The sequence below is a fragment of the Spermophilus citellus genome (assembly GCF_964194105.1).
Source record: "Spermophilus citellus genome assembly, chromosome: 6".
In the NCBI taxonomy this organism is placed as follows: Eukaryota; Metazoa; Chordata; class Mammalia; order Rodentia; family Sciuridae; genus Spermophilus; species Spermophilus citellus.
The window spans coordinates 70,261,044-70,285,265 of record NC_138187.1 but is presented as its reverse complement, the minus strand read 5'-3'; the positions used below and the strand labels follow the sequence as shown (position 1 = coordinate 70,285,265).

The 24,222-nt window shown below is 38.0% G+C and overlaps 1 protein-coding gene across 5 annotated transcripts in view; it reads left to right on the top strand.

The window, feature by feature from the left end:
* Nucleotides 1-304: 304 nt before the first annotated feature.
* CUL2 (cullin 2) overlaps nucleotides 305-24,222 on the top strand; it is a 113,000-nt gene continuing 89,082 nt past the window's right edge. Inside the window, exons 1-2 of one of the 5 annotated variants that reach the window (XM_081300395.1) lie at nucleotides 544-730; nucleotides 5,218-5,255. The gene's annotated coding sequence lies outside the window, so the exon portion shown is untranslated. Of the gene's footprint in view, nucleotides 484-543; nucleotides 731-811; nucleotides 1,013-1,188; nucleotides 1,212-5,217; nucleotides 5,256-24,222 lie in introns of those variants that run through there. The other 4 variants (XM_081300394.1, XM_081300393.1, XM_081300396.1 and 1 more) reach the window with 4 other exon arrangements.

Here is a 24,222-nt window from a genome sequence, read left to right as displayed (position 1 = left end):
CTTAATCAATATACTTCGGAGGCGTGTGGCAAGAGGTTTTGGAATATTCGCGATGATCTGAAACTCTTCGAGGTGGAATACTTTTGTTGAAAACACCGTTTTGACAAATAGTTACTAGAAGTCACAAAACTTGTCGGGTATTGTGTCTCTTGAGCTCAGAGAACTGTGATTTCTTCACTAGTGAGCACCTCGAGGAAGTACTTTGCATATTGATTTCCGTGGCCTTCGCAATTGCATAAAATTGGGCTCCTGGCGCTTGCCGTAACGCGGACTCTACCATTGCTTTCTGAGGGGGGATTTGGAAGCAGCGGAAGAAGGCGATCAGAGGGTGTGTGTTGGGCAAAGCCGGTTGCTTAGGAAGACGTTTGATTTACAGATCTAGTAATCGGCCTGTCCTTCTCCCTCTTCCCCTTCCCTACTGTCTCTTCCCCGCCCCGGAGCGACGGCGGCCTTGGGCTTTGAGGTATTTCCTTGCGGAGGCAGGTGAGTGTCGGCGCGCAGGCTCCCCGGGCTTTGCTCCCCACCCCCCGCGTCTCCAGGGCGGGTGGCGGAGGCCGGCCGGGGAGGCGGCCTCGGCGCACAGTAATGGCAGCGCTGTGAGCAGTGAACGCGAGCTGACAGCCGCCAACACCGCCGCCGCCCACCTTCCTCGCCGGGGGCTTCGTCCTTCACTCCTTCGGGTTGCTTCCCCTCCCCTTGCCCCCTGCCCCTTGTCCTGCTTCTGCAGAAGGTAACCCCGCTGAGGGTTGGGGAGCCGGGCTGCAGGCGCCTGGAAACTTCCCTTCCCGGCTAATGGGTGGAGGGGATGGGGCGGAGGAAAGGAGTTGGGGGCGACGACGGGAGAGGGATGGATGAAAGGGGGAGATCGAGAAAGATGGTGTCCTGTAAGTGACCTCGGCTCCCCAGAGTTCTGACCCTTAAGCCCGGCCATCCCTTGGACTGGATCTGGGGCCTCGCCGACCCGGTCTTGGCCGCCCCTCCCTTGGTTCCATTTTCCTTCAAAGGAGGGAAGGTGAGAGAGTGCGTGTACTCCTGCTTATTTACGTGCCGACACGGATACAGAGGTCTCTGTGTTGAGGTGGGGGGTGGCATCAATCTTATACATCTTTACCACGAATACTTTCACATTTGTTTTCGCAGACAGTGAAGACTGATAGCTTTGGGGAGGAGTATTCTACGTGCATGCTAGACCTCCTGTCTCAACACTTAGGGTTTGGTGAAATAAGATCCTCAGACTGTCTTTCAGCACTCGGTTACACACTAGGGAGTCTGGACCATTCCCTACCATTATGTGCATGCAAATAAAAGCTCCGAATTGCACACTGTTATTATTATTAAGTTCTCTCTCTCCCTTGAACTGCTATGACCAGTTGAATGGCAATGCCCTGGAAGTTTAAATTTGAAGATAGTAGGATGTAAACTATTAACATTCTCTTTAAACTCTTTGACTTTGAATATGAAAAATCTTGGAATAAGACCTGTCACAAACTTACATTCGTAGTGAAGTATGAGAAATAATCGTTTTGTTCTATTCCCTACACTTTAAAATCTCACATACTTTTCCAAGACCTGACAACTGATCTAATTAGTTATAATTTGCCTCTTTTGCTCTTATGCAGTATTTGGAAGACCTTTCCAAAAGGATCACAGATGAAATAATTGTACATAGTGGTTTGTTTTTTTTAAGAATTTAATCTTTATTTATTTGTTTTCACGTGGTGCTGAGAATCAAACCCAGTGCCTCACAAATGCTAGGCAGGTGCTCTACTGTAGCTACAATCCCAGCCCCATACATTGTGTTCTCTGAGATCTGTTTTTTCAGATGCTGTTTGAGTTGGGGGAACATTTTTGTTGTATGCATTACCTTTTGAATATTAGATGTTCAAAAGCATCTGAAATACTCCATCCTCTCTGGAGATTTTCAGTGTTTTATAGATAGGAAGATAGTTTGTTCATGTCTTTCCCTTTCCTGTCATTAAATTAAATGTTGTAGACCTTCTTCAGTTTTGCCATATTTATTAAGCACCTGGTCTGCATGCCAAGAAATATCACAGGCATTAGGGATACAGAATTGCAGCTTCAGTGCTAGTTGGGGAGGGAGAGAATAGGAAACAAATAATTCCAGAGAATAAGTGCTGTGATGGAATAAAATAAGGAGTTGTGGTTGGGAGAAGAGAAGATTATTTCAGATACTGTGGTCAGGAAATGCCTTTCTGTGGTGACCTTTGATCTGATGTTTGAAAAATGAGAAGACTCTAGCCTTTGTAAGTTCTGGAGGAGAAGTGTTCGTTTCAGAGGGTTCAATAAATGGAAGATCTCTGAGGTGGTATCACACTTGAGTCCAGCAAACTGAAAAGCAGCTCATTGTAGATAGATGTTGGTGAGAGAGAAGTTTACATCATAGCTAGAGACTAAGTCTTATGGGGTCTTATTTTTCAAAACAGTTTTGACTTTTACGCTTAAAGTACATTGAAAAGTTTTTTTTTTTTTTTTAACATAAAGAACTGGGAGTATATGGTCTGAATTAAAATCTGACTGTAGATTGGAGAAGAAAATCAGGGCACCTGTAGGAAGAAAAGTGGCCATGGAACGTTGAGACAAGTGACCAGGTTTGAAAATACGTTTTGGGACGAAAAATATTTATTGAACTTGTTATAGTTTGGATATGTGTGTAGTTGGTTGGAATGGGGTGTCTCCTGGGTTTTTGACTTCAGCTGGAGAATGGTGATGCCATGTACTAGATGGGGAAGAGGTGAGGGAAACAGGTTATGTGGAAATGGAATTGGATTAGACATATTTGAGTAGGATCTAGTTCTTCAGGTAGAGGTGAGAAGTAGGCAATTGGGTATACAAGTTGAATTTAGTGGAAAGGTTAAGGATTCCTTTCATTTTTTTTTTTTTTTTGGCAGATGTTTTTCAAGCACCAGATGTGGACCATGTAATGTGGAGAAAGTATTGAAAAATTAGGCAAAAATCTCTGCCTTCATAGAACTTAAATTCTAGTGGGGAAAGATGAAGATGAGGAGTCATCATTATTTATCTGTTGGTATACTATACTGTATGGTTTGGTTAAAAATTTTATTAGCATTCAAAATTTAAAATGTTCAGTTAGGTATAGAATTAAAAATCTCCCTCCACTTTCTTTTATCTATCATCCAGTTTTCTTTGGATCCAAACAATGTTAGCTGTTTCTTACATGTCTTCCAAAGGTATATTTTGTACACCTGTAAGCAAGTGTGTATACATTCTTTCCATTTTGTAAAAATGTTAGTATACTTTACTTGATTTATATTTTTTAGAGTATTAAATAGTGCTTAAAACTTATAAAAGAAGTTGTCAGCCAAGGTGATCTTTGCCTATAATATTAGCACCTTAGAAGACTGAGGCAGAAGGATAGCAGATTTGAGGTCAGCCAGGGCAATTTAGTGAGAACTTGTCTCAAAAGAAACAAGGGCTAAGGATGTGACTCAATGGTAGAACTACCCCCACATCCCCCCAAAATTATGAAACAAGTGAGAACACCCAAAGAGAAAACAGAAGAGAAGAAAACCATAGGGTCCTCTAACATTTTCTGATTTAGCTCTCTGCCCTTTCTGAGTTTTTGATTATTTAAAGAGCTTTTCTTTATGTGGGACTGTACCAAAATTTGTATTGTTCTACATCATCTGCCATTTCTCTGTATATGCTGGAAAAATGTGATTAAAAGCAGTGTTTTCATTTATATGCTGTAAATAAATTAATGACACGATCAGCTCTTGAGTCCTAATATTTTGAAGATTTAGGACTAACTAATGTTAAATCTTGGAAAAGCAAACAAATTTGGAATATTATGAGATTTATAATAAGTTATTAGTTTTTTGGGGGAGGTATCAGGGATTGATCTCAGGGCCACTAGACCACTGAACCCTATTTTTTGTATTTTATTTAAAGACTGAGTCTACACTGAGTTGTTTAGCGCCTTGCTTTTTGCTGAGGCTGGCTTAGAACTTTGGTCCTCCTGTTTCAGATCCCAAGCTGCTAGGATTACAGGTGTGCGCCACCGTGCCTAGCTAGATTTATAATAAGTTAATGATACTTGACATGTATGTCTGGCTTCTCTCTTGGTAGTCAATTAATCAGAATATCTGCTCAGAGTGTCTGCTTGGGTTTGAATCTTTTTTCTTTTTTGGAACTGTGGATTGAACCCATGGGTGCTTACCCACTGAGCCATATCCCCATCGCTTTGTAATTTTTGAGACAAGGTCTCGCTGAGTTGCATAAGGCCTTGCTAAGTTGCTATGGCTGGCCTCTAACTTGCAATCCTCCTGCTTCAGCCTCCTGAGTGACTGGAATTACAGGCCCATGCCAACATGACTGGCTGGGTTTGAATCTTAACAGTAACATATGTATTACATTGCAAATGTTAGCATAATTCTTGTGTTACTACCTTAAGAATTTGTGGATTCATCTTATGTCACTACTTTGTATTTAGCTTTTAATTAGGAAAGTCTTATTGGAGATATTAGAATACTGTAGTTTGAAAAGTTTTGAAACAAGGAGTAATGTGGACGTTATGATTTTAGATCTCCAATTTTGTTGATGCATATTGAACTCTGTTGATTGAGTCATTTGGAAGAGGAGTTGTGGAATATTTTTTCAATTTTGTTTTAAGGTTTATTATTTTGAAGAATGAAGCCAGATTCATTGTGCTTTCTACTGAACTTGTAGTGCTTTCTATATTGGTTGATATTTTGACTTTCAGTTAGCTTTCTCCATCAAGAATCTTTCTATGTAAAGTGACCTACCTTTTTTTGGAAAAAAAATTTTTTTGGTACTGGGGATTGAACCCAGGGGTGTTTAACCACTGAGCCATATTCTCATCCCTTTTTTATTTGGAGACAAGTCTTGGTTAAGTTGGTTAGTGCCTTGCTAAGTAGCTGAGGTTGGCTTTGAACTTGGGATCCTCTTGCCTTAGTCTCCCAAGTTGCTCCCAAGGCCTGTACCAAGATACTCACTGAGAGTGTTCTTTTTCTTTTTTCCACATTTTATATCTTTGCATTATAGTTGTACGTATCAATGGGATTTGTTATTTGTTCATCTACAAAATATAACAATAGAATTTGGCCTGCATTTCCCCCCTCCTTCCTGCCTCTTATCCCCTTTGCCCCTTTCTTCTACTGATCTCCCTTGAATTTTTAGAAGATCCACCCCTACTTTGTTTTCCTTTTTCCTCTCTAGCTTCCACATATGAGAGAAAGCATATGAACCTTAACTTTGTGAGTTTTGACTTATTATGCATGTTGCTTTATGACTGAATAACTCCTTTGTGTGTCATGTGTGTATGTATATGTGTGTGTATATATATGTGTGTGTATATATATAACATTTTCTTTATTCATCTGTTGATGGACACCTAGCCTGGTTCCATAGTTTGTCTATTGTGAATTGTGCTGTTGTAAACATGGATATGCATGTATCACTGTAGTAAGATGACTTTTAATTTTTCAGGATAAATACTGGGAAGTGGTATAGCTGGGTCATATGGTATTCCATTTTTTGAGGAGCCTCCATACTGATTTCCATAGTGGTTGTACTAATTTACTATCTCACCAACAATGTAAAAATGTTCCTTTTTCTCCACATCTTCTCCAGCATTTATTATTATTTATATTCTTATGACTGCTATTCTGACTAGTGAGAGATGAAATCTCAGTATAGTTTTGATTTGCATTGCTAATGAACTTGAACATTTTTTCATGTATTTGTTGTCCATTTATTTTTCTTTTGAGAAGTTTCTGTTTTATTCATTTGTCCATTTATTAGTTAGGTTATTTGATTTTTTTTATAAAGTTTCTTTTTTCTTTTAGCTCTTTATATATTCTATTTTTTTTTAAAGAGAGAGTGAGAGAGAGGGGGGAGAGAGAGAGAGAGAGAGAATTTTTAATATTTATTTTTTAGTTCTCGGCAGACACAACATCTTTGTTGGTATGTGGTGCTGAGGATCGAACCCGGGCCACACGCATGCCAGGCGAGCGCGCTACCGCTTGAGCCACATCCCCAGCCCAAGCTCTTTATATATTCTATATATTGATTCTCTGCCAGAAGAGTAGCTAGCAGAGATTTTCTCCCAATTTATAGGTTCTCTCTTCACATTCCTAATTGTATCCTTTGCTGTGCAGAAGCTTTTTAATTTGATGCTGTTCCATTTATTAACTCTTGTCATTATTTCTTGAGCTTCAGGGGTCTGAGATTGTTCTTTTTTTTTTTTTTTTTTTTTTAAAGAGAGAGTGAGAGAGAGGAGAGAGAGAGAGAGAGAGAGAGAGAGAGAGAGAGAGAGAATTTTTAATATTTATTTTTTAGTTCTCAGCGGACACAACATCTTTGTTGGTATGTGGTGCTGAGGATCGAACCCGGGCCGCACTCATGCAAGGCGAGCGCGCTACCGCTTGAGCCACATCCCCAGCCCCCTGAGATTGTTCTTAATATAAGAAGTTATTTCAGTTTGATTTTTGTTATTGTTACTTTTCTTTATTGTTTTACTAGGAAGTTAAAGTCAGAGAAATATAATCTCTGTTAGAGAATATGTAGTAGTAATTTTTTAAGCATTAGACATCAATGACAGCTTATAAGACAAGGGTGGCTTGTAGTTCAGTGGTAGAATGCTTGCCTAGCACATATGAGGATTGGGTTTGATCCTCAGCACCACAGAAAAATAGATACGTAAAATAAAGATATTATATCCCTCTACAACGGAAAATATTTTAAAAAAAGATCTTATGAAGTATATGTAGTGAATTAAGCTTACTTAAACTTTTAAGTGTACAATGTTAATGACCTCTTTGAAGATTTGAGTTATCCAAAGGATTTTTCTTTTATATGTTAACATTATATATTATGTTACTTTTTCTATTTAGTCATTGAATTACAACCTAATTGTGTATCATCAGTTAGGTTAACAGTTTATTATTATTTTATTTTTTAAGAGAGAGAGAGAGAGAGAGAGAGAGAGAGAGAGAATGAATTTAATATTTATTTATTTATTTTAGTTTTTTTTCTGGACACAACATCTTTGTTGGTATGTGGTGCTGATGATCGAACCCGGGCCGCACGCATGCCAGGCAAGCTACCGCTTGAGCCACATCCCCAGCCCAACAGTTTATTTATTTTTTTTTTATTTATCTTTTTTTTTTACATTTTTTTTATTGGTTGTTCACAACATTACAAAGCTCTTGACATATTATATTTCATACATTAGATTGACATGGGTTATGAACTCCCAATTTTACCCCAAATGCAGATTGCAGAATCACGTCAGTTACACATCCACAATTTTACATAATGCCATATTAGTGACTGTTGTATTCTGCTACCTTTCCTATCCCCTACTATCCCCCCTCCCCTCCCCTCCCATCTTCTCTCTCTACCCAATCTACTGTAATTCATTTCTCTCTTTGTTTATTTTCCCATTCCCCTCACAACCTCAGCCCAACAGTTTATTATTTTGTTTCTCTTATCAGCTTCTTGTACCTATTGAGGTCTAGAATATGATAAATATTTTAAAATATCTATTCAGTAAGTTAAGTCTTTGGATTTACCCTATGTAAATATATTATGTGTTTGTTATCTTGAATTTAGTTGAAGAAGAAAAAGAAAGTATAGGACACAAATGATTTTTTTTTTTAAGAGAGAGGGGGAGAGAGAGAGAGAGAGATGGAGGGAGGGAGGGAATTTTTTAAATATTTATTTTTTTTAGTTTTCGCAGACATAACATCTTTGCTTTTTGTATGTGGTGCTGAGGATCGAACCTGGGCCGCACACATGCCAGGCTAGCGCGCTACCACTTGAGCCACATCCCCAGCCCTTAAATGATTTTTTAAAAATTTGAAATAATTTTAGGCTCAGAGAAAAGTTGTAAAAATAGAAATCTCAGGTATACCTTTCACCTGGCATTTCCTACTGTCAACAACTTTTAGACAGTACAAAGATCAAAACCAAGAAATCAAATTGGTGTAATGCTGGTAACTGAACTATAGACTATCTTTGAATTTCAGCAGATTTTCCACTAATGTCCTTGTTCCCTTTTGATATTCAGTTCAGGTTCAGAAATTGCACTTAATTGTTGTGTCTTGTTCATCATTTCTGATCTGTGATGGGCTTTTTCTCCTCTTTCTTAACCTTCATGCTTATGGTAAATACCTTGAATTATTTTGTAGAATTTCGTGCTATTAGGATTTGTCTGACTGATATTTTCTCTTTAGATAGAGAACAATTTTGGAAAAAGTACTGCTGGAAGGATATTGAGCCCTATTCAGTGCATCATATTGCAGGGTACAGGATGTCAGTCTAGCTTATTTGAGATGAGGTTCACTCTTGTTTGGTTAAGGTAATATCATTTTTATTTTTTATTTTTTGAGATGCAGTTTTACTGTGTTGTTTAGTGTGGCCTCACACTGGGCTCAAGTATTACTCTTGCTTTAGCCTCTTCAGTATGTGGGACTATAGGCACTTGCCACTGTGCCAGCTTCTGCCTCATTTCACCATTTATAAAGTTACTATTTTTCTCCTTATAATTAATAGATACTTTTGGTGAGATTTTTTGAAACTGCTGCTGTCTTTTTCTCAGACTTGTGTCCACTGATTTCAGCAGTCTTTGGTTGATATTACTTGCAGTGATTAAACTCTAAGTGATGTTTGCCTAATTTTGCTTTTCTCATTGCCTTCTATGTTTATTAGTTGGAATTTATCTATAAGGAAGAACTTTCCTGCTGGAAGTGATGTCATGCACCTATAATCCTAATAACTTGGAGGCTGGGACATTGAGATCTCTTGAGCCCAGGAGTTCAAGGCCAGACTGGGCTAGGTAGTGAAACCCTGTCTTAAAAAAAAAAAAAAAAAAAGATAAAGGAAGAGCTGTCCCTTTTCTACATTTATTTATTTAGTAATTTTTTAATCAGCTTTGAATTACAGACATTTGTTTTACTCTGTGGTTTATGATCTAATACTATCACTATTTTGTTGCAGAAATTGTTTCGGGTTTGGCTTTTAGGTTAGCTGTTTGTCCTTTTCTTTTTGTGTAGTACTAGGTATTTAATCCAAGGGTGCTCTATCATTGAATTACACCACTGCCTTTTAAAAGGCGAAAGATTTATATGATCTGAAGAGAAACCAGAGTATATACCACAGTCTTTTAAAAATTTTTTGTTTTGAGACAGGATCTTACTAAGTTGTTGGGACTATTCTCAAACTTGTGATCCTCTTGCCTTAGCCTCCCAAGTTGTTGGAATTCTAGGTTTGTGCCCCTGTGCCTGGTGCTGTTTGTTCTTTCAGTGTGTTGCCATTCTCTTTTCCTTAGGAAAACACTTTTTTTTTTGTACCAAAGATTTAACCCAGGGGTGCTTTACCACTGAGCTATATCCTTAGTCCTTTTTTATTTTGAGAGAGGGTCTTGCTGAGTGACTGAGGGTCTGGTTAAATTTCTAAGGCTGGCCTCCAATTTACAATCCTCCTGAGTTGCTGAGATTTCAGGCATGCACCACCACATGCAGCTAGCAAACCATGTATTTTCGGGCATCGTAAGATATTTTAAGTTCAACTTGTGGTTTTTTTTCTGCCCCACTTTTGGAATTTCTCACTTTTCCAAGGTGCTCTGTTTTTTTTTTTTTTTTCCTTTTTGGCGCAGTACTGAGTCTGGATCCCAAGTGCTCTTAACCACCGAGATTCATCCACAGTACTGAGGATCGAACCCAGGCTCATCTAAAGGCCTTTTTCTTTTTCTTTTTTTTGTTTCAAGATGGAGTCTTGCCAAATTGTTAAGAGTATAATTGACTGAAGCTGGCTTTGAACTTGAAATCCTTCAGCCTCAGCCTCCCAAGTCCCTGGGCTTACAGTTGTACATCACTGTGCCTGGCTTCCTGATTCTTTAATTGGAGAATATTATTTAGAGAAGAAGATCTGGACTTTGTGTGCTTATTGCTACTCAATATCGTTGCTCTAGGCCCTTCTAGTGGACAGAGTTAGAAATATATCTGTATTAATCCATGCATAAACAAATATCTGTTTATTTCTATATCTTTTTCTGGGTACGCAGGCGTACATTAGAAACCATGAATTCACATTCATGTAGTCCCAACTACATGGGTGGCTGAGTCAGAAGAATCACAAATATTGGAGACTAGTGTAGGAAACTTTCTCAAAATAAAATAAAAACGGTCTTGAGAGATAGATGAATATATAAATAAACAAATAAAATAACAAAGGTTAGGGATGTAGCTCAATGCTTACCTAGCATGTAGACAGCCCTGAGTTTAATCTCCAGTATCACAAAACAAAACCTATGAGTTCATCCTGATACCTTTAATTCCAGTCCAATACCACAGGATTTATGCTGGCTTCCCCCTTCATTTGTAGCTGCTTTTCTTTCTTTCTTTTCTTTTTTTTTTTTAAGAATGTTTTTAGTTGTAGATGGACATAATACCTTTATTTTATTTACTTATTTTTTTATGTGTTGCTAAGGATCTGAGTGCCTCACATTTCAAGCGCTCTATCACTGAGCTACAACCCTAGCCCTAGCTTCTATTTTTTTGACAGTGGGAATAGAAAATACTTCTCTGATTATCACAGTAATGATATAAGTAGCACAAAGTTACCAAAATAATGAGTAATATGATGCAACAAAAAAGGTTCTCAATTAGTCCTGAGCCTTAAAAAATTTTAAGCTCTCTCTCAAAACATTTCTTTTTGATTTGGTAGAGGACTATTTGAACTAAAAGTAATGACATTTTGTCTTCATAGTTCTAAGTATTATTATGATTAGTAAGAATTCATTTACCCAGGTATGGTGTTACATGCCTGTAATCCCAGCGGCTTGGGAGGAAGACAGGAGAATCTCAAGATCAAAGCCACCTTTAGCAACGGCAAGGTGCTAAGCAACTCAGTGAGACCCCGTCTCTAAATAAAATACAAAAATAGGGCTGTGGATGTGGCTCAGTGGTTAAGTGCTCCTGATTTTAATCCATGGTACAAAAACAAAACAAAACAAAAAAGATGGATCCATTTAATTTTTTTTAAAATATTTATTTTTTAATTATAGGTGGACACAATCTTTATTTTTATGTGGTGCCGAGGATCAAACCTGGTGCCTCACTCATGGTAGGCAAGCACTCTAACTCTGAGCCACAACCCTAGCCCCCATTTAAAAATTTTTAGAGAGCACTTTGCACTGAGATTCAGATACCTTTTCATGCATCAGCATTTTTATACATTTGATCTAGATTTTAAGCACGTACAATAAGGGCAGTCTTTTAATTTTGGTAAAATACACATAACATAAAATGTATTTTTTAAGTTGTTGATAGACCTTTATTTTATTTGTTTATATGCAGTGCTGAGAATTGAACCCAGTGCCTCAGACATGCCAGGCAAGTGCACTACCACTGAGCCCCAGCCCCAGCTCCAAATATATGGTTTTAATCATCTTTAATTATATAGCTCAGTGATATTAATTACATTCCCAGTGTTATCCTGACCATCACCACTATTTCAAAACTTTGTAACCATTAGCTTTCCATTTCCTCTCCCCTCATTATCTAGTAACCTCTAATCTACTGTCGTCATCCACAGAGGGTATTGAACCCAGGTATACCTCAATACTTTTTAATTTTTTTTTTTCTATTTGAGAAAGAGTCCTGCTAAGTTGCTGAGCCTGGCCTTGAACTTATGATCCTCCTGCTCCAGCCACCCAAGTAACTGGGATTATAGGCATATGGCACTCTGCTCATGTGTCTTTATGAATTTGTCTTTTCTAAGTACCTCATATAAATACTTTCACAAAGAATTTGTTCTTTTGTGTCTGGTTTTATTTGACTTAGTGTCGTCAAGGTTCATCCATGTTAGAACATGTATCAAAATTTATTCTTTTATGGCTATAATATTCTGTTGTATGTATATACTGCATTTTGCTTATCCATTCACCTGTTGATGGGCACTTGGGTTGTTTTCACCATTAAGCTATTGCAAGCAGTACTGATGTGAGCATTGGTGCATGCATAGCCATTCCCTTCTTTCAGTTCCTTTGAGTATGTACATAGGAGTGCAGTTACTGGGTCTTATGGTGATTCCGTGTTTAGCCCTTTGAGAAAACCTCAAACTCTTTTCCAAAGTGGATATACTATTTTGCATTCCCACCAACAATACATAAGCCTTCTGATTTTTCTCTTATTTATTTTCATAATAGGGGTTGTACCATTTTTTTGAGACAGGGTCTCACTAAGTTGCCTAGGTTGGCTTCCAACTTAAATTCCTCCTGCTTTAGGTTCCCAAGTTACTGGGATTGGGTTCCAGTTTCTCTAAATGCTGCAAAACATTTGTTGACTGGAGAACATTTGTTTTCTGTTAGTTTTTTTAAAATAATAAATATGTAAGTTGTAGATGGACACAATACCTTTATTCCACTTATTTATTTTTATGTAGTGCTAAGGACTGAAACCAGTGCTTCACATGTGCCAGGCAGCTGCTCTACCACTGAGACACAACCTCAGCCCTCTGTTAGTTTTATTTATTTTGTTGTGTTGGGAATTGAACCTAGGGCCTTCTGCATGCTAGGCAAGCCCTCTATCACTGATCTAAATCCCTAGACCTGATTTGTCTATTTTATGTAATCACTGTCTTACTGGGTGTGAAGAGGTATCTTGTTATGATTTAAAAAAATTTTTTATCAGATGTTGATGAACCTTTATTTTATTCATTTATTCATATGCGGTGCTCAGAATCAAACTCAGTGCCTCACACATTCTAGACAAGCACTTCAGCCTCTCATTATGGTTTTGATTTGCATTTCACTGATGACATGGACTGTTGAACATCTTTTTACTCCTTTTTAGTTATTTGTGTATTTTGGAGAAATGTGTTTTCCATCTATTTTTTTTTTTAAAGAGAGAGAGAGAGAATTTTAATATTTATTTTTTAGTTTTCGGCGGACACAACATCTTTGTGGTGCTGAGGATCGAACCCGGGTGGCACGCATGCCAGGCGCGGGTGCTACCGCTTGAGCCACATCCCCAGCCCCTCCATCTATTTTTTTAATTAAGTTGAATGTTTTTGTTGTGGATGAGTTGTAGGAGTTCTTTCTCTATGGATTCTGGATATTAATCTGTTCTAAGATACGTTTTGCCAATTTTTTTTTTGTCATTCTGTGGGTTGACATTTTATTCTCTTGATAGTGTGATAGTGGTTTTTTTTTTTTTTTTTTTTTTTTTTTTTTTAAGGCAGATTCTCACTATATTGCCTAGGCTGGCCTTGTCTGGGCTCAAGAGAACCTCCTGTTTCAGCCTCCTGAGTAGCTGAGATTTTAGATGTACACCACTGAGCCCAACTTTGATGCATGAAAGTTCTCTAGTTTTTTTTTTTTTTTGTACTGAGGATTGAACCCAGGGGTGCTCTTAAGCGTTGAGCCACATCCCCAACCCTTTTTTATATTTTACTTAGAGACAGGGTCTCACTGAGTTGCTAAGTGCCTCTCTAAATTGCTAAGGCTGATTTTGAACTCTTTTTTTAAAATTTATTTTTATTTTTTAGTTGTAGTTGGATACAACACCTTTATTCCACTTGTTTATTTTTGTATGTGGTGCTGAGGATTGAACCCAGGTCTCCCACGTACGAGGTGAGTGCTCTACCGCTGAGCCACAACCCCAGCCCCTGGTTTTGAACTCTTAATCCTCCTGTGTTTGCCTCATGAGCTGCTGGGATTACAGGAGTACACCTCCATACAGGGCATTCTGACGAAGACCAATTTATCTATTTAACTTTCTTTTTTTGCCTAGGCTTTTGTTGTTAAGAATCATTGTTGGATCCAATGTCACAAATGTTTTTTTCTTCGTTTCCTTCTAAGAGTTAAAAGTTTTAACTCTTAGGTTTGTGTATTTGATTAATTTTAAGTTAATATTACATATAGTGTAAGTTAAGACAGGATAGTATATTTTGCATGGATTTTCAGTAGATGGCTTTATGTTGGCACTTACAAATAGATACTTCAAACTTTGACTAGCTTAGATGTTAAATTTTAGAAAGCTAGGAAAAGGATAGTCATAAGGAGAGAATATTCAAGGACGATGAAGGAATTGTGTAGCACTCTTTTTTTCTTTTTCTTTCTTTTTTGGGGGGGTGGGTTTGGAATTGAACTCAGGGGTACTCAACCACCTAGCCACATCCTCAGCCCCATTTTTTGTATTTCATTTAAAGACAGGGTTTCACTGAGTTGCTTAGCACCTTGCTTTTGCTGAGGCTGGCTTTTAAACTTTCGGTCTTCTTGCCTCAGCCTCCCCAGCCTCTGGGATTACAGGTGTGCACCACCACACCCTTGTATAGCATTCTGATTAAAAGGTTTGTATTTCTTTTGACCCTAAACAGATAAACATCAAAATGAGTTGCTAGTACATGTCTTGATGCTGCATACCTGTAATCTCAACAACTTGGGAGATAAGTCAGGAGGATTGCAAGTTCAAAGCCAGCCTGGACAATTTAAGGAAACCCTGTTTCCAAATAAAAAAAATATTAGTTATATAAATCAGAGGTAAAGTGCCCTGGGTTCAGTCTCCAGTACCAGTAACAATAATAAACATAATGTCATTGCTTTTGAGAAATGAAATGAAGAAAAAAACTTCTTTAAAAAAAATTTTTTTTAGATGTTGATGAACCTTTATTTTATCCATTTATTTATATGTTGTGCTGAGAATTGAACCCAGTGCCTCACAAATGCTAGGCAAGTTCTCTACCACAGAGCTACAACCCAGAAAAAAATTTTTAATAGGAAATGTGCTGTGAGCATAAAGTAAGAGTGACAGCATAAAGTAAGAGTGGCAGCATAAAGATTTCATCTAGGTATGGTGAAAGATGCCTGTAATACCAGCTGCTTGGGAGGCTGAGAGGCAGGAGGACCCCAAATTCAGAACCAACCTCAGCAACTTAGCAAGACTCCAAGCAACTTAACGAGACCCTGTCTCAAATAAAACATAAAATGGATGTGACTCTGGTTTAGTACCCCTGGGTTCAGTTCTCCAGTATGAAAAAAATTAAAATATAAAGGATTTCAGCAGCAGTACAATTTTGATCTTTATTATTGAAAAGCATGAGTGGGAAAGTAAAATCTGCAGAGAAGAATAGAAGATAATAGTACTTTATCTTAGCATTGCTGGGTAAAAATAGTTTTACATTCTTTATATGGAGAAATGCAACAGCAACTAGCCTAGGGTTATAGCATAACTGACAACCTATTTATATTATTAGTTTTTAGATTCACTACCTTTTTTTGAGAACAGCATATTTTTCTTAGGGTTTGTTGGCATCTAACAGAATCTTCTTGGACCACCCTAAGACAACCAGCTCTTGAGTGACACATTCTTCTAGAAGGCTGCATTATCATTTATTTCCTCTGAGCCAACTCTAGTTTCTAACTGGCAAGTAATAAAAAACACAAGAGAAGTCCCTTAGTATGGGCCTTATGGTAAAGTTAGATAGATCTAGGTAAAAATTTGCAGGTTTGTTAATTAATAGCTATATATAAATGTCTATTTCTTTATTAATTTTTTTTTTTGCAGCATTCAGGATTGAACCCAGAACCTAGCACATGCTAGGCAAGAGCTCTAACACTGAGTGATCTGAACTTCCAGCCTAGTCTGTCTGTCTTGTCTATCTCCATCTGTCTTTTATTTAAAAAATTTTTTTGATGGGGTGGGCAGTATAGGAGATCAAACCGATGGTTTGTGCTTCCTTTACATATATTTTACCTTTGAGCTACTTACATCCCTATCCTTTAGCTGCCCTCCCCCTCCTTATTTTTTGGGATTAAACCCAGGGGCATTTAATTACTGAGCCACACCCCTAGACCTTTTTTGTCTCTTATTTAGATACAGGGTCTCACTGAGTTGTTTAGATCCTCCCTGAGTTGCTAAGGCTGGCTTTGAATTTATGATTCTTCTGCCCTCAGCCTCTTGAGCTGCAGGGATTACAGGTGTGTGCCAACGTGCCCTGTCTTTAGTTTCTACCTTTAAAATGGGTAGAATAATAGTAGTTATCTTAGGGTCAGTATGAGAAATTAATTGAATAATGTGTTAACTTGATTTCTAAAATATATATATGGTTGCTACTATTACTGTTACCATTAACAACTTTGTAACTGGACATTGCCATGCTGATGGTGAAGAATGGGTAGAGTATGTCCTGCTTCATGTCCCTCCTATGGGAGAATTAGTATATGTCAGATTTGTTTTCATGACTTACTTTGTTGAATTACCTTTATCCTTTATTGTAAGGGACACTGAGTGAAAGGAGAGAAATTTAAAGTGTTTGTGTCCATACCGGAGGATGGTATTTTAAATAGAAGATGTCAGCAAAATTCTAGAGGAATAATTGATATATTCCTGGCTTAGCTGTATCACTTTTTAAATTATTCTTCCATGTGTGTCTTCTATAGCAGTGTTAGGGATAAGTAGGAATTATTGTATTACATAGAGGCTGGCATGTAGATAAATTTGTCCAGAACAAAGAACCAGTTGAAAAGTAGTAATAATAAAAGCTAATAAGAATTGGAAGGTGAGTCAAAGACCGAATTTTGTTACAGTCAACAAAAAACAACCAACAAAAAAAGAAACTCTCTGTAGTGTTGTTCTCCTCCCTACAAAAAAAGTATGACAGAGTAGGCTTGCCTACCCATGAGGGGACTCTGACAAATTCAAGTTCTCTTCCGGGATCCAAGACATATTTTTTTGTGATTCTGGGTTTCATTCCATTCATATCCCCACCCCTTTTTTATGTTTTATGCTGAGACAGGGTCTCTTTAAGTTGCTGAGACTGACCTGGATCTTGGGCTTCTCCTGCCTCAGCCTCCTAAATTGATGGGATTACAGTCATTTCACATAGCACCCTACAGTATACTTTTTTCTTAAGCTTTGTTACTTTTATGTGCTTTATTATCTGTATTTTTGAAAATGTTGATGATGATGAAAAGATGTTTTTACCCTCTTCTTCTAGAAAGTTGTAAACATACACACAAAAATGAATGATATAATAAACCGCCATATACCTGTCACTGAATTATCAACTCATGAATGTGCTATTTAATATTTTTTAATATTTATTTTTTAGTTGTAGTTGGACACAATCTTTATTTTACTTATTTATTTTAAGTGGTGCTGAGTATCGACCCCAGGGCCCTGCATGTGCTAGGTGCGCGCTCTACCGCTGAGCCACAATTCCAGCCCTATGTGCTGTTTAATTTGAAGCCAACTTGAGAATATCATTATATCTGTAAACATTTAGAATGTGTCCCTAACAGATAAGAACTCTCATTTTTAAAAAGACTCAATTTTTATAAAAAATATAAAAATTAATTTCTTAAGGTCATTAAATGTTCTCCCAGTTTATATTTAGTTTTAATTATTATTATTATTATTTTGGTAATGGAGATTGAACCCAGGGCACTTAGCCACTGAGCCACATTCCTCATTCTTTTATTATTATTATTTTTTATTTTGAGATAAGGTCTTATAATTTGCTTAGGGCCTTGTTAAATTGCTGAGGCTGGCATCAAACTTGTGATCCTCTTACCTGCTGAGGCTGGCATCAAACTTGTGATCCTCTTACCTCAGTCTCCCAAGTTTCTGGGATTACAAGCATGCATCACCATGCCTGGGTCAATTTTTAATTTTTAATTTAGCAGTGCTGAGGATTGAATCCAGGTTCCAGAATTTAAATTTGGTTTATATTTGGTTTCAAATAAGGTCAGTCACTGTGATTGATTAATGTGCCTTTTTATTTTCCTTAATTTGTCACTCCCCATGTGCATACAATTTATCTGTTAAAGAAATCCGATTATGCAGTAGTTTCATACATTATGGGTTTTACTGGCTTGCAGGTTGAAAGATAACACTACTTTCATGTGTAACATGTATAGCATAGAAGGCATTTAGACAGTCTTTAATAAATGGGAGTTGTGGATAATATTATTGCAATTTCATTATCAGTAAACACATAGCAGTTCTAACATAGCCTATGTTCTCAAACCTTTTAACTTTTGAGAAGACTCAATGTCATGTCAAACGTGTTAGAGTATATCTGAGCATGGCCAAACAATGAAATGCTATAAGGTTAAAGAAATTATTTATATATTAATATGGCATACTTTCTCCAGAATACTCAATTGAAAAAAAAGCAGAGTACACAGTAATATAAAGAGTATAGTGATAATAGGGAGAAGATGACGGCGGGAAGTAAGCCGCTCCGTGCTCCGTGCCGCCGCGCCCGCAGCGTATGTTGCCGCGTCTTAAAAGATGAAGTAAAGATCATTAAAGGAGATCTGTCGACAAAGACTCAGCACCATGTCAAGAAAGGGGCCTAGGTGGAGTGAATACGCCAGGACTCCAGCCAAGGTGGAGTGAGTCCATCACGACTTAAGCGCGAGCAGTAAGGCTGCAGCCCCCGAGCTGCCCGGCTCCCTCGGCCCCTTCTCCTTCTCCTCTCTGCCTTTCCGCTTTGCTTCTCCCCCGCCGTCTCTCCTCCCACGCTCAGTCCCTAAATCTAGATCTCAATTTCTTTCCCCCACCCCGCCCGCTCTCCTGCGTGTCCAGTACCCGGCCCGCGCGGCCCCGAGGCGCTGCCTCCCCTCCCCCAGCCCGCACCCCCTCCCCGGGGGTCCCGAAGGCCACAGCTGGCCCGCCACCGGGCCGCCGCCGCCGCCGCTTCCCGCGGAGCACCATAGAGCAGACTCTTCACCGCGCGAGTGAGCTGCCGAGTTAAATGGAACAGCTGATAAGATGAGTGACAATTTAAAATCTAAGTGATCCAACATGGCGGCGGACGCGGAGAGATCAAGTCTCTAACCCCTTCAGCTGCGCGAGCATAGGGAGAAGTAAACTGTCAAAATACTGTTTGCTCAGGACCACTAGGCACTGTTGAGCTGAAGGGGGAACAGTCTGCCCCTCTCAGAACACACCGAGCCCGGATTGGGCTGCATTCTAGTTCTGGTTCGCCTGCTTCTAGTGACTCAGCACTAATGATCCCGCTGAAATAACTAGTCGGCCCACCTGAACTCACAGAGGTAAAAGCCAACTGAGCACGATAGTCAGACCCAGGGTATCCCTCTGCTGACAACAGAGGTCCCTTGCACCAGCTACCAGGGGAGTTGCTACCTGAGGGCAAACAAATTCGCTGGGGGTCCTCAGCCCCAAGCCCTACAAACTTAGGGTCTGAGGGAGGCAAACAGAAAGGGTGTGCCCAAGCATCCATGGAAACAGGGCTCCCAGGAGCAGCAGACCCGGCGTGTAGCCAGTATTGTGGCGAGCTTCACAGGTGAGCGGGGCCTGGCTTGAGGAACCACAAGAGAAGGCCCTAGGCACTCAGGATTGGAGACCCGCACAGTCTGGGAAGAAGAGCTGAGGAACAGTGATTGGTTCCCACCCATCAAGAAGAGAAGCCTGGCCCAGTTCCCACCTACTGGAAGAGAAGTTAATTGAGCTCTATGACTGCATTTATTATTATTATTATTTTTTTTAATGATTATTATTGTTTTTTTTTTTAATTTTATATTCACTTTTTGTTGATGTTGTTGTTGCTCTTCAACTTTCTTATTAATGGTTTCAATTTTTTTTAATTCTTTTTATTCTATTATTATTACTATTATTTTTTAAACTTTAATTTCCATTTGTTTATTATCATTATAATTTTTTTTTTGGTTTTAAATTTTTATTTTTTCGTTTTTTCTTTCTTTCTTTTCACTTTTTTTCTTTTGTCTTTTCATTTCTTTTTAATTTTCTTATTCCCCCTTTCTTGAATTCTACCTGCCTACACTCACTCTGTTTAGTGACTTCTTCCCTTCCCTTCTAATACCTCTCCTCCCAAGCATCAAATAAATTTATAAGAGTAAACAGTAACTCAGCAGTCAAACAGAACAAGAAGTATCATGAGCATAAAAAAGCAAGGAAGAAAAGGAGTACAAACAATGAAAGACAGCCTAAATATTCAGGAGGACCTGGAGTCATCAGAAAAATGGCCATATAAAGAACTCAAGGAACACCGTTGACAGATGGAAAGGAACCTTAAAGATCACATTGAAAATGAATTACATAAACAGATAAAAGAAGAAGTTAAGCATCTTTATCAGGAGATAGAGATTATAAAAAAAAATCAAACAATAATTCTAGAAATGAAGGAAACGATAAACCAAATTAAAAACTCAATCGAGAGTATCACTAACAGAGTGGAGCAAGTAGAAGCCAGAACGTCAGATAATGAAGACAAAATATATCATCTTGAAAAGAGTCTAGCCAACTCAGATAGGCTGGTAAAAAATCACGAGAAAAACATCCAAGAGATTTGGGATAACTTAAAAAAAACAAGCTTACGAGTCATCGGGATAGAGGAAGGCACAGAGATTCATGCCAAGGGAATGAGTAACGTGCTGAATGAAATAATTACAGAAAACTTTCCAGAAATAAAAAGGGAAACAGATATACAAATTGTAGATGCATACAGGACACCGAGCACACAAAATCACAGTAGACCAACGCCAAGACACATTGTTATGAAGCTATCCAATATACAGAACAAAGAGAAAATATTAAAAGCTACAAGAGAAAAGAGGCAGATTACATTTAGGGGTAAACCAATAAGGTTGACAACGGATTTTTCATCACAGACGCTGAAAGCGAGAAGATCCTGGAACAACGTATTTCAAACACTGAAAGACAATGGATGCCAACCAAGAATTCTGTATCCAGCAAAATTAAGCTTCAGATACGACAACGAAATAAAAATCTTTCATGACAAACAAAAGCTAAAAGAATTTGTAGCTAGAAAACCAGCATTGCAAGGCGTCTTGAGCAAAACTCTACACGAGGAAGAAATGGAAAACGATAACCAAAACCATCAGCGGGAAGTGCCTCGGTAAAGACAGAGGACGGGGGGAAAGCTAATCATGGAGAAACAAACTAAATTAGGGGAAAAAAAAAAGAGATAAATAATCAAACATGGCAGGAAGTACAAACCATATATCAATAGTAACTCTAAACGTTAATGGCTTAAACTCTCCAATAAAGCGACATAGGCTGGTAACATGGATTAAAAAAACAAATCCAACAATATGCTGCCTCCAGGAGACACATCTGATTGGGAAAGACATACACAGGCTCAAGGTAAAAGGTTGGGAAAAAATATACCACGCACACGGTCCTCGTAAGCAAGCAGGGGTGGCCATTCTCATATCGAATAAAATCGACTTCAAGACTAAGTTAGTCAAAAGGGATAAGGAAGGACATTATATACTGTTAAAAGGAACCATTCACCAACAAGACATAACAATTATCAATATTTATGCACCAAATAATGGCGCTGCGACGTTCATAAAACAAACTCTCCTCAAGTTCAAGAATCAAATAGACCACAACACAATAATCATGGGTGACTTCAACACACCTCTCTCACCATTGGACAGATCCTCCAAACAAAAGTTGAATAAAGAAACTATTGACCTCAATATCACAATCAATAACCTAGACTTAACTGACATATATAGAATATATCAACCATCATCAAGTGGATATACTTTTTTCTCAGCAGCACATGGATCCTTCTCAAAAATAGATCATATATTATGCCATAGGGCAACCCTCAGTAAATATAAAGGGGTAGAGATAATACCATGCACTTTATCAGATCATAATGGAATGAAACTGGAAATCAATGATAAAAGAAGGAAGGAAAAATCCTACATCACATGGACAATGAACAATACGTTACTGAATGATCAATGGGTTCCAGAAGACATAAAGGAGGATCCTTAGCACCACATACAAACAAAGATGTTGTGTCCGCCAAAAACTAAAAAAAAAAAATAAATATTAAAAAATTCTCAAAAAAAAAAAAAGTGATGCTGTGAGAATCTAATTAAGTGTTTTCAAATGTAATAATTTTGCATATCTATAATTAATGTTGGTGTAATGTTTTCTGGGAAAAATTTATTAAACATTCATTTTCATATACTTTATTTTTTAATATTTAAAAATTTGGGGGCTGGGGATGTGGCTCAAGTGGTAGCGCGCTCGCCTAGCATGTGTGCGGCCCGGGTTCGATCCTCAGCGCCACATAAAAAGATATTGTGTCTGCCGAAAACTAAAAAACAAATATTTAAAAATAAATTTGGAGCCTATATATATTATTTATTTATTTTGTACATATTTAGTGTCTGTAATGTTCATGGGTCTTAGCCTTTTGTGCAAAATGTTTAAAAACTCTCATCATTGCAAGAGTAGAACTCAAAAGAAAGCTAAAGGATATTTGAACTTTGCAGATAGTTAATGGGACACAGTCTGATTGGGATGAGAAATCAGATGTGGTCTCTAACAAGGCACAAGAATGAAGAACAAGACTCATAGTCATACACCTTACTACTGATTCAGTTTATGATAGGCTATGTATAAAATGGTGATCCCCTAAAAGTTATATTGCCTAGTGACATCATAGCATCTTAGTTTGTGTAAGTATACTCTGATATTCACACAACAGAATCAACAAAAGATATTTCTCAGAACATATCTCTAATGTGAGTGTATGTTCTGAGTTGTCTAACAGCCTAGAAAGTGGAAAATAGTGCAGTGGTTTTGGTTCTGTTTCTTTCTTTGCCATATGTCTTTTATATCCTTATGTAAATTCTTCATGAATATATTATCTAAACAATTGCAAGAAAATGAAGAAACTGAATTGTTTAGTGGGCAAGGAGAGAATATAAACTTTCAGCATACTTGCTGCTGTTGTTTTATTAGTTTTTAGTGTTTCACCAAGCTGATAATCTGGTGCTTTTCTCTTTGGCATTCAGATTTTTCTACCCCTCCAAGCATGGATTATTACTGCATTTGTACCCATTCTACCATAAGTCTTGGTCTCAACAGGAAAGTGTCAGAGTGGGTCAATAAAGATAAAGGCAGTCTCTGCAAACATTAAAATAATTTACAAGCATGGTGTATATTAATATCCTATTTTTATTTGGTACTGGGCCAGGGTTTTGCACATGCTAAGCAGGTGCTTTACCAATGAACTACATCCTCAGTCCTTTTTAAAGATTTCATTTTGAGACAGTCTCTCTTTAAGTTGTCCAGTCTGGCCTTGAATATGGAATCCTCCTGCTTTATCCTCTCAAGTAGCAGGGATACAGGTGTGCACTTCCTTGCCTGGCTAATATCCCATTTTTATAAGGAATGAAAACAAATGTGAAGGAAACATTGCCAGTTTTTTGGTACGTACACACACACACACACACACACACACACACACACACACCAAAACAACAATAAAACAACCAATCCCTATTCAAGAAACAGATAATTTTGTTTGGAATTATTAAATGATCTATTGAAGGTAAGCATTCCGTTCTCATGGTGATAAAATCTTTAGGGTATCACCATTATATATGTAGACCATTTTTGACTGAAGTACAGTTATGGGGTGAATGATTGCATGTGAGTCTTGTTTTTCATTCTTGTGCCTTAATAGGGACAACATCATAGCATATAAACAGCAACTTACTAAGCAAAAGTGAGTCCAAGAAACCAAGAACATTTCTTTTTTTTTTTTTTAAATATTTTTTAGTATTTTTTAGTTGTAGCTGGACACAATACCTTTATTTCACTTATTTATTTTTATGTGGTGCTGAGGATCCTACCCAGAGTTTTGCACGTGCGAGGTGAGTGCTCTACCACTGAGCCACAACCCTAGCATCCAAGAAAGTTTCTTAAAAGCAGATGGACTTGGATTGAGTCTGTACATCAGTAGGTGTTAGGTGAATGGGTGGAGGGGAGTGGTAAAGAAAAAAGAGATTTTAGGAGGAAAAAAACAATAAAGGTAACCTAGGAAGTATATGAGTCAGCCTGGTATGTTCAGTGATAGCTAAACAAAGATAAGTCACTGAATTGTGATGCCAAATGGGATCCCATGAGAGGAAGCTGTAAAGGTGCTTTAGACTGAGGTCAGATCATGGGAGTTTGGTGTGTCACGATGCAAATGGACCTAAATGCTATATATAGTGGGAAACATCAAATGGCTTTAGGTAGGAGAGTGACTTTGTCAACTTTCTGGTTTAAGTAGGTTATTTTTGTGTCTTTGATAAGGGCAAGACCTGAGGTGTTAATCTTGACCTTAAAGTTTTTTGTTTTTTGGGGGCATGTGATGCATGCCTTAATTCCAGTTTCTTGGGAGGTTGAAGCA